Source organism: Hypomesus transpacificus, chromosome 14, assembly GCF_021917145.1.
Source record: "Hypomesus transpacificus isolate Combined female chromosome 14, fHypTra1, whole genome shotgun sequence".
Lineage (NCBI taxonomy): Eukaryota > Metazoa > Chordata > Actinopteri > Osmeriformes > Osmeridae > Hypomesus > Hypomesus transpacificus.
Genome location: NC_061073.1, coordinates 15,039,507 through 15,048,945, shown reverse-complemented (window position 1 = coordinate 15,048,945; position 9,439 = coordinate 15,039,507).

Below are 9,439 nucleotides of genomic sequence, written 5' to 3'. Positions count from 1 at the left end.
GTATGATTGTAGTTGCCATACAACCGTTTAGGCATCTCCCAGTACTTTAGCCACCGTGGCGCGCGAACACGTTACCTGCACACAAGGAATGTTCAATGGAGCGGGAAGCCCACAAATTCCATCCAATGACCTCATGACGCGCAAGGGCCCCTCGTTTGGGTGCGAATTCCAGCTATGTACAACCAACAGTCTGCAAGACCCAAGGGTAAATAGTAGGCCAAAATCGAATTGTGCCAAATCAGTCAATATTATATATTTTGTATACACCATTCGTATTACTAATAGGTATCACTGTTACTATTCGACTGTATCTTCTTTGACTGCATCTGACTGGACTATCAATACATTAATACAGCATTATTAAGATGATTATAATTTAAAATGGATTGACCAGTTATCCATGGATGGTTCTTTGAATGATATGGCTTGCGTTTGTGTGCATGAACTGTATGTGTGAGTTGTTGTCAAGAGTATATGTAAGGCGTCCACAGTTTGATCGAGCTGTACCAAGCACATGTATGAGATCAAAGCAGGATAAGGACATTATCCAAACAGTGTGTGTGTAAACTGTTACAGCATGGTGCAAAAGTCGGCGGTGAAGTCAACCTGATCAGACATTCGCTGCTTTTTCACTCCGGTGCTGCTACGTTGAGTTATGTTTCTCAGAGAACCGACCAACGGGACAGTGCCTCAGTTGAATCTTGTCCTTAAAGAGTTAACGTGCTTGCGCTTGAATCAGCCAGGCAAGGCCGCGCCCCCAGATGGATTAACTTCCTTTTAGTAGCAAAAGTTCAGCAATGCGCACTGCTGATTGGCTCAGAAAGCTTTATGGCTTGCCCCCCGAGACAGTGATTGGCCAGAGAAGGAAGAAGGAAAAAGAAGGCACGCCCACAGTGCCTTTGTAATTGACAGTGAATGAAATAAATTCTTGAATTCTTGGAACTACGCCACCAAATATCGCAATTTGCACATTGTTTCCGAGACAGGCAATGTAAATACAGTTAAATGATAGTGATGATGTAATCATGTTGTAAAATCACGATTAAAACTGAAAGAAATGGAACCTGAATACTTGCATTCACTTATATTAGACTTAACTTCTACTCTGAAGTGAACACACACACACACACACACACACACATATAACAACACAACATACACATGCACGAACACTTCATGGGGACATCTCAGAGGCTGGACCAGTAGTCATACAGGCTGCAGCAGAATGATCCCATGTGTGAGCTGTGATCAGGTTTCCCTGGCCGGCTGGGGCTCATGGAGGTTACTGAGGGTGGACCTGGAGGCCCTCATGCCTGGGCTGTGTTAAGGGCACCTGTTGCAAATACATTCTCTTTTGTAACTTAATCACATGTTAGACAAGGAAAAGAAAACTGTTATTGCAGAGCTTTGCGTCATTTTAAATTGTTCTTCCACACCGTCCTATGAATTCAAAGGAAGCGGAAATTAGCTGGAGTATTTTCGTTGCAGTGCACTCAGGCTAACCCAGGAACTGTTAACTTGATTCTTTCATGTGAATTACAGGCAGAGCAAGAGTACAAACCGACTGACCGTCTGACACAGAGATCAAGCTTGCATAGGGAGCCAACTTGGAGGCAGTCATCTGATCTCAGTTGCGTTGCCACATACCTCCAGCAGAAGATGTAGCCATACGGATTATTGCATATCATGTGGCCATGTTACAATAGGGTGTTAAACTTTTGAACAGCAAGACAGCTACATGTTACCACCTGCGACTTTGTTGAATTGAGAAATCAAAGTTTGGGCATTTGAATCCTCTGTTCCCCTGGTTGTAGCCCCGTCCCTCTGGCCTAATGTGTGTTGCATGTGTGAAAGCGTGTAAGGAAAGACTTCTTCAAAGAGGAGAAGGTAATTGAGTCGGAGGGTCTAAAACAGGGCACAGCTGTTCACACAGGCTAGTCCCCTGGCCTGCCCCTCTCCCTGTGAAGGCATGGGCCCACGCTCTCTCCTCATCCCTGGAGACCTCTGGGTAATAATGCACTGGTCACGCCAGCCCAGCTCAGGACTGACACTTCAGAGAGAGAGCAAAGAAAATCAAATTAAACACGGCTGAGAGATAGGAACGAACATGAAAGCTACCCGTTTTAAAATCATTATGTCTTGTCTTTTGTATTAGGTGCAGATGAAACAACAGCTTCAGAAAAGCTTACAGATCCAGAGGGCGCTTTGGGAGCAATCCATATGTGTTCATTGTCTCTGGCAAATTCTGTAAAACCAATAACTTTATTGCCAATAACATTAAATAGAGTAAAAAATCAGTTTTCATAACTTGGAGAAACTCTGACGGTTATGACTTGACCAATCACAGAAGGTAACACCACATGGTTTACGAAATAGTATGTGATATTCCCTTGAGAAGTTTACTGGAAAAAACGAATCGATTGAAGGGCTTTGAGAGAACCTGTTGAGGCAGTGAAGGGGACAGCAGAGTTAGAGGCAAACAGGCAACTTTGTCATAAAAAGCAGTACCCTGTGACAGCAGACATATATTGAAGGGACATAAGGCATTAATTCAGTTAAAGGAAAATAGGGGCCATTCGGGTGTAGAAGGAAACCACTAAAAGAGATGGAAGTTCTGGTCCAAGGGCACTACAGGAGTATAGGGCTTGGAGGGAGGTGTGGAACAAGACTAAAAACATGCCATCAAATAACACAGTAGCTGACTCAGTAACAAAATGGCAGAGATTGTTGTTTTGTTCATCCTCATATTGCATTAGTCATATAGTTTGGAAAATGGAAGCAAACAGTTAAAAGTGGCAAGAGATTTTTTCGACGTGTGCATACAGGTCATGCTAATCTTTGCTAATCTTTCTGCAGCGTTTCTGCAGGCCCGAGTGCAGTCATTTCCTAATCACAAAATAAATTAACTGGATGAATATCCATTTAATGTATTGTCCCACTATGTCTCTACAATGCTTCGAAATTAGCATTCCCATATTGTTGCGACAAAGCTCCAAAAGGCAGTTATTTCCATTAGGAATAGGAATAGATGTAAGAATAAAACAATGCCATGCATACCAGTTGAGCATACCAATAGCAATTGTGTAAACCTTGCAAAACTTCTCTATTGTCTGCATTTGCCACAATGACGCAGTGTAAGTGTTGGTGTATCACGGGACTGGCGCACAGAGAGGAAAAGGGGGAGCAGCCAAAGGGAAAGAGAGATGGTTAAATCTTTAATTGCAGGCAATTTGATTCATTTGGTTGTGTTGGAGACGGCCAGTCCAGGGAGACAGAGCCTGGGGCTGCATGTGTGTCATCCTCTCTTTGTATTTGTGGGGGTAATTCATGTCCCCAGGGGCCGGCTGTCAGTAGCAAGTCTCCATGATCACATTCCTTCTGATCCAGGCCATTATGGGTCCATTCAGCAGCACTGGAGCCTGCTTACGTGGGTTTCTCTCCTAGCTAGCCTGACCTTCTGAGCCCATGGCTGGGCCTGACTCAACAGCCTCACTAATCCACACCTCAAAGACTGGAGGCACTCTTAGATGAAAGCCTGGAGACAGGAATCTTACAACCTGCCACATGAGGTGTACATAACGTTTTTTACCTTCACACACATGCATGCACACTAATACCTTAGCATAAACACACTGACTTAAGCATGTTTGTTACGCACGTGTAGACACACGCAGTGGCATATTGGTATAAACTTTGTAATTAAGAATAAATAGCAAGGCTTTCTACACATCTCCTCTCCCCTGACTAACATAGTTGTATTGTTAAAAATAGAAAGAAACAAGCACAACCAACCAATGTAAACATTTCCCTCACTTTTCATCAGCATTTGTTTCGCCCACTCTGTGTTTGAAACCAGCTGATAAAGATAATAAATGTACACTCCTAATTGCAGTCTTTGCCATGGATATCTACACTTAATCACCAGGGCATTCCTCTTGGCTGCAAATTAGAGGCGTAACCAAAGACAAGGTATGACCAGCCTTGTGGTTGGACCCACACCCTGTCTCTATAACAACCCCGCCCACCTTATTATTGTTTGGAACGTCTCTGGTTGGTTTTGACACGACGCCTTCATGTCAACATGCTACTTAAATAATTGTCTGTTGCATCACGGCAGTGTCACAAGTTCCCACGGCGATCATCTTCACACCTGAACAGTGAGAGGGTTTGTTCCCTCAAAACGTAGCAAACCAGAAGGAGTTAGTTTATGCCACGTGGTTTATTCTCAGTTGAATTTCTCTCACTGAACAAAATATGTTTGACTGACCACAATTGCATGAATTATGAATAAAGGTCTATTGGACTAATACGTGTGTTTTTAAGCTGTCTCAATGTGAAGACATTACTACTTTGGATGGCCCATGGCTTCTCAAAACAGGCGTCTTAAAAATGAAAATACGGTTCACGAGGTGGAGCTCCTCAGCCAAAACCAACTGGAAGGTTCTTCACACCTCTGGAAGGTTCAGGATCGTTCTCCAAGACTGGCACCCTCTTCAGTTGGAAATCCTTCACAAAATCCACACTCCATCCTAAAACAAATTATTCTACAGATTCATGTAGATGTGCTACTAACAACTGAAGAAGAAAAGATGTGGGGAGAATGTAAACATGTCGAGGACTAAGAATTGACAGCTAGTTGAATTGACCGCGGTATGGTTCTGACTGGTTCATGAGAGATCTGCAAGGTTTGTGTGTTTGTTTGACTGCTCTCCATTGACAGCGGCTGTGTGCTGGAGAGTGGGGGTGGACTACCAAGAGCACAGACACTCTCAGTGTGAACTGCTGCACTTTTTAATGTTTCCCGAATGCTGGTAAATCTAACCCTCCTTAAACCCACAGTGAAACATAATGCCAACCATGACATCATTCCTGCACAGACACTTTTTTATGATTTAAACTTTTTAACAAAGAGCAGGGCTGGGCTGGGCAGGCCACATAACTAGGCTTTGGAACCCAGTTACCACGCTCAATCCAGCCAAGGACAGGATTGGCCAGTTGAGTCATCCTCCTCTGATCTGATTGGCAGATCCGTGGAGCTTTTAATGGCTCTGGGGCTTCAGAGGAGAGGAGAGATTGAAGAGATCAGTAGCTGTTTGCTCGTTAAAGTTTGTCGTACAAATGCAAAACATCTGTTGGATTTCTCTTAATTGCTTACTGGATGATGACGTGGCAGCCTCATAATATGAGCCTTGAGAGGAGAGAGGTTGTTTACATCGACTTGTTACTTCTAAAGTCTGGAAACTCCACAGGCATTTGGTTAGATATAAAAAGTTGAGGCGACATCACCTTCTGGTAGAGCTGAACTTAACTGTCATGGTGCGTTTGTTATTTGAGTGGGTTTCCACTGCTGACAGAGTTGTGGTTCGTTCTGTTATTGTTAGACTCTGAGAGCTTCCCCTTCTCAGCTTGCTCGAAGACGCTCATTAGAAGCACAACCAGCTAATCTGGTGTCAGAGTCCTGATAACTGCCCTGCCTGGCGTCCCTTGAGTAAATTGCCATATCTCCCTGCTAAAAGCCGGCGGATGATAGCAGTATCTGGAGACAGGCCTTGCTGGGGAGACAGGGCGCCCGGCTCCAAACGACCTCCCAAAATAGAGGAGTGTGCCAGGGCCCCTCGCCCGGGGCCTCTCACCCAGGTCCCCTCGCCCGGGGCCTCTCACCCAGGTCCCCTCGCCCGGGGCCTCTCACCCAGGGCCCTTCGCCCGGGGCCTCTCACCCAGGGCCCCTCGCCCGGGGCCTCTCACCCAGGTCCCCTCGGCCGGGGCCTCTCACCCAGGTCCCCGCCGTGCCGAGGTGCCTGGGAGGACAGGCTCAGGAAGAACATGTCATCAGGCCCATTGCAGTTAATGGCAGGCAGATATTCCAGAGAGGCGGCAGACAAACACACACACACACAGCACCCCCACCCCCACCCAGACCAGCCCGCTCCAGTCTCCCACCCTGCAGACCATGCCGTGCCACAGCCAGGTCAGACAAGCAGCCGCCGGGTGGGAGCCACTCTTAGCACTGGGCTGATAATGATTATGGCTGCTCACAATCACCCACAGCATGAGGCCTCTTTCTCCCTGTATATGAGCTTTACAGGCAGACCACACTGTGCAGCTCCCAGGCTTAATGGCCCTTCTAAGACGGCTCACTTTGTACACAGACACACAGGAAGACATCGTTGTCAGGCCCATCGCCTCCAGACTGCCCCACTCAGCTCTTAGCGTTGGCCGACATTAGATTTAGTCTGGGTCTTTTTCAGTGGACCGACCCCGTGTGAGGCTAGGAGCTGCAGCCATGTCCAAAGGAACATGCTGTTTTCATTACTTAGCTCGCGCTGTCTCTCTCCACCCGGGGAAACAGGGTGATTTAAATCCTGCTGGTGCTGCAGGGTCACCACCGTGACCTCTTCTTCCCCCTGGCCTGATTTACTCCCAGGTCCATGGGCACACTTTCCACTGTGACCAGGCACCTACCCCACTGCGCCAGGTCTTCCCAGAAGAGTCACTTGTTAGAGTCACTCGTTTTTGGTGGTGCGCAGGAAAGCTAGTAATTACTATCCCTGATGCTACTTCTCCACTCTCAGCACCGGAGAGTAAATCACCAAGAGGAGAGAGGGGAAAATGGAAAAGGAGGCGTTGAATCATGGCGTGAGAAGTGCAGGATACAGAGCGATGGAAGAGTAGGACAGAGGAGGAGGAAAGAGAGAGATGGGTTCATGGGTGTCCCTCCAGTTTGGAGAAGAAACTCATTGTTGAAAAAGTGTGACTTGGCCTGAGAATTATTCCTGTTCCTTTGGCCAAGTTAAACCTGTGTACTTTGTTAGAGTAATTGGAATAGCAGGAACATATTCTCCTCTATGAAAACTACTCGACTGGTGCATACACGAGACAATGGAAGATGTGTTCAATGTATTCCCAAACTCAATCCATCCTGATTGGTGTGCAGCACTCCAAATCTACATAATGCTAACAGGCTAAATTAACCATGGACATGGTACATATAGGGGCTAAGTCATTTGATTTGAAACTGGTGGACTCTTGCCTGCCTGTAGCCTCTTTGCCCTGATCAACCAGGCTGTCAATACTGGCGCTTGGGGAAATGTATCTCTATGTATCTCTTCCAGCAGGCTCCCCTGACACCGCCAGCAGATTCAAATCAATTGCTTTGTCTCTTGTCTTTATAGCCCTGGGCAGCCTGTGAAAAATGGATCCTCTTAAGAGGTAACACAGTAACCATGTGGGGTGGGAGGCCAGAGCAGGTCTAATGGAGCTACAGTGTGTATGCTAATACTCTACAACTCTAATACTGGCTGCATTAAGTTAACCATACCAGGATGAGATCATGTTTGTTGAAAGGAGAGCCCAGTCGATGAAAAACGGATGATGGCTACTATCTTCATAATGTGCTGCGTCTCCGATGCAGCCATATGTTCAGCAGAAAGAGAGAAAAAGAGAGAGAGAGAGAGAGAGAGAGAGAGAAAGAGAGAGAGAGAGAGAGAGAAAGAGAGAAAGACAAAGGCAAAGAGAGGCAAAGAGACGGATAGAGAAAGAGAGGAGGGAGGGGGGGGGAGAGAGAGAGAAAGAGCCGTCGTCATTAGAAGTCTTAAAGGGTAACAGGCTCTAATTCAGATGTACTTGATCTCCTATCTTAGAGGAAGCTGCAGAGTGCCTGCCAGGCTGGCGCTTACAGCTTCCCTGCATGACCTCAGCCAGCAGGCTCGCTCACAATAGAGCAGCCAGTCAGGCAGGCCCGCCGGCCCCGCTTCTCTGGTGCTCCATGGGTAACCGTGGGCCTGGAGCAGGGGAGGAAATCCTGGCCCAGGGAGGGCAGACGGAAAGAGCGTGGGCCCTTTTAGTTCACAGGTCCTATCCTTAGAGGTCAACCAGAGCTTCCCCCTGGCACCCATCTCTTACTCACTCCATTCTCTGTTTCTCTCTCTCTCTTTCTCTTTCTCTCTCTCTCTCTCTCTCTCTCTCTCTCTCTCTCTCTCTCTCTCTCTCTCTCTCTGTTTCTTTTTCTCTCTTTCTGTCTCTCTTTCTCTTTTCCCGTTTTCAAGACATTCCATGTGTCTTTTTCGAGTATTTTACTTGTTTGTTTGTTGGCAATTTCTTTACTATAAGGATAAGTATTACAGCTCGTATTGCTGCAAAAAAAGAAAATAACATATGAGGGAATGAACGCATCTTGAATGCAGCCCTCTGAAATGAATTTCCCCCAAGATTGCTACTGTAGCTCCTGATAGGACCATGGAACTACATTTGCGATGCATGATCACAGCCATACCTCGACGTGAACCAATGAACTCTGACCCCGAATGTACCATGATTTGAAATAGGGTTGCATCCCTAACTCCATGTGAGGACATCCAAGATACCAAGATGCCACACTACTGTATCTACAGAGGAGCCTGGCGGAACAGTCTGGCAGCCAGCCTGAGCCAGACCTCTGGGGTAACCAGAGGAGAGGTCTGGAAGACCTGCAGAGGGCCAGGATTAACTTTAGAAACTGGAGAGTGATTGATCACTAAGACACATAGGAGAGGCCATGCTACCTCCAACACAGAGGTAGCATTATTTAAGCAATATCACTGTTGTAAAAAAAAGCTCCATAGGTCAAGATGTCAGTATTAGATGTTTGTCGGAGAACCTTGTGAGAGTGTCCTGTGGCCTGTAAACAACTTCTCATTTGGGCCAAAGAGTCCTCCTGAGAGCAGCCCTTCAGGCATCAGGCCTGGTGGGCAGGGATTGGCTGGAGGCCTGGTGTGGGGCCAGGCTATTTGTCATGCTGTATATTTACCGGTTGTGTCAGCACAGGCCGGGCAGGGCTGAGCGAGCCGTCTCCGCTGGGCTCTGCTCCTGACTCCGTCGATGCCAGCCCTGGGACCTCCCCTCATTCATCTGTTTACTTTCTAAATAGGCCTCTGTTTGGACTTACATCAGTGGGGAGAGAATATCTAAGAAAACGAGGAAGGAAATCTGCGGAAAACAAAGGAAGGGGAAAAGAAACTCTCTGCGATAGAGGCCGTGATAGAGGCTGCCCCTCGCTGTGATAGAGGCTAACCCCTCGCTGTGATAGAGGCTAACCCTTCGCTGTTCCTGATTATGGCAGAGTGGCGCAGGGGGGCTTGGCGCCGTCGGAATGGGCCTTCCAGGCAGCCAAGCGGGCCAGACAGACGAGGGGAGAGGAAGACGGCTCGTGACGCTCGGAAAAACACGCACCGCGTCGGGGCCCGTCAGGAACTCCTGACGTGTTTATGTGTTTTAGATGGCTGTTTTCGATTTCATAGAAAAGAAGATGGACGCCTCCCGCTCTCCCCGAACTTGTTTTGTAATTATCGAGTGGCGTCTGTTTTGATGTGCTGGACGCCATTACGAACGAGCAGGAACGATTAACGCGCAGATTGGAACACGGTGGCGCTGTATCTACAAACGGGCACCATCAAGATATCGT